A 925-nucleotide genomic window follows, 5' to 3' on the forward strand; every position below is an offset into this window, starting at 1 on the left:
TAAGCAGAAGGTCGTCAGTTTAATCCTGGCAACGGGCTTACAGCAGCATTAGGCTCTAGTCGGGTATGAGGAGCAGGAGTAGGTTTGCTCACTCCGCAAAGGATACAGAAAGATTATTGATTTATGTACTTATTCTCTGCGTCACTTTAGCTTAGTGGCAGAGCGTCGGCTCTGTGAGCAGAAGGTCGTCAGTCCAATCCTGACAATCCTGGTCTGGTACGAGAAGCAGGAGCAGGTTTGCTCACTCCGCAAAGGATAAAGGAAAATTATTGATTCATATACTTAATCTGTACGCCACTTTAGCTTAGTGGTAGAGCGTCTGCTTCGTAAGCAGAAGGTCGTCAGTTCAATCCTGGCAAGTGGCTTACAGCAGCAATAGGCTCTAGTCGGGTGTGAGGAGCAGGAGCAGGTTTGCTCACTCCGCAAAGGATACAGGAAGATTATTGATTTATGCACTTATTTTGCGTGTCACTTTAGCTTAGTGGTAGAGCGTCTGCTTTGTAAGCAGAAGGTCGTCAGTTCAATCCTGGCAAGTGGCTTATAGCACCATAAATTTCTGGTCTGGTACGAGAACCAGGAGCAGGATGGCCCATTCTGTGAACGGGACAGGAAAATTATTGATTCATATACTTAATCTGTGCGCCACTTTAGCTTAGTTTTAGAGCGTCTGCTTCGTAAGCAGAAGGTCGTCAGTTCAATCCTGGCAAGTGGCTTACAGCTGTATTATACTCTAGTCGGGTATGAGAAGCAGGAGCAGGTCTGCTCACTCCGCAAAGGATACAGAAAGATTATTGATTTATGTACTTATTCTCTGCGTCACTTTAGCTTAGTGGCAGAGCGTCTGCTCTATGAGCAGAAGTCGTCAGTCAATCCTGACAAGTGGCTTATAGCACCATAAATTTCTGGTCTGGTACGAGAAGCAGGA

At 45.9% G+C, this 925-nt stretch overlaps 4 non-coding genes across 4 annotated transcripts; all 4 read left to right on the forward strand.

Moving 5' to 3' along the window:
- The first annotated feature begins 139 nt into the window (after nt 1–139).
- Pmar_PMAR015228 lies at nt 140–212 on the forward strand. Its single transcript has one exon. It is a non-coding gene; the product is annotated as a tRNA-Thr (tRNA).
- Nucleotides 213–293: 81 nt separating this feature from the next.
- Nucleotides 294–365, forward strand: Pmar_PMAR015229. The gene has a single exon. It is a non-coding gene; the product is annotated as a tRNA-Thr (tRNA).
- Nucleotides 366–467: 102 nt separating this feature from the next.
- On the forward strand, nt 468–539 carry Pmar_PMAR015230. The gene has a single exon. It is a non-coding gene; the product is annotated as a tRNA-Thr (tRNA).
- A 102-nt stretch (nt 540–641) lies between these two features.
- Nucleotides 642–713, forward strand: Pmar_PMAR015231. Its single transcript has one exon. It is a non-coding gene; the product is annotated as a tRNA-Thr (tRNA).
- The last annotated feature ends 212 nt before the right edge of the window (nt 714–925 follow it).

This window comes from Perkinsus marinus (genome assembly GCF_000006405.1).
Source record: "Perkinsus marinus ATCC 50983 genomic scaffold scf_1104296947874, whole genome shotgun sequence".
Classification (NCBI taxonomy): Eukaryota; Perkinsozoa; order Perkinsida; family Perkinsidae; genus Perkinsus; species Perkinsus marinus.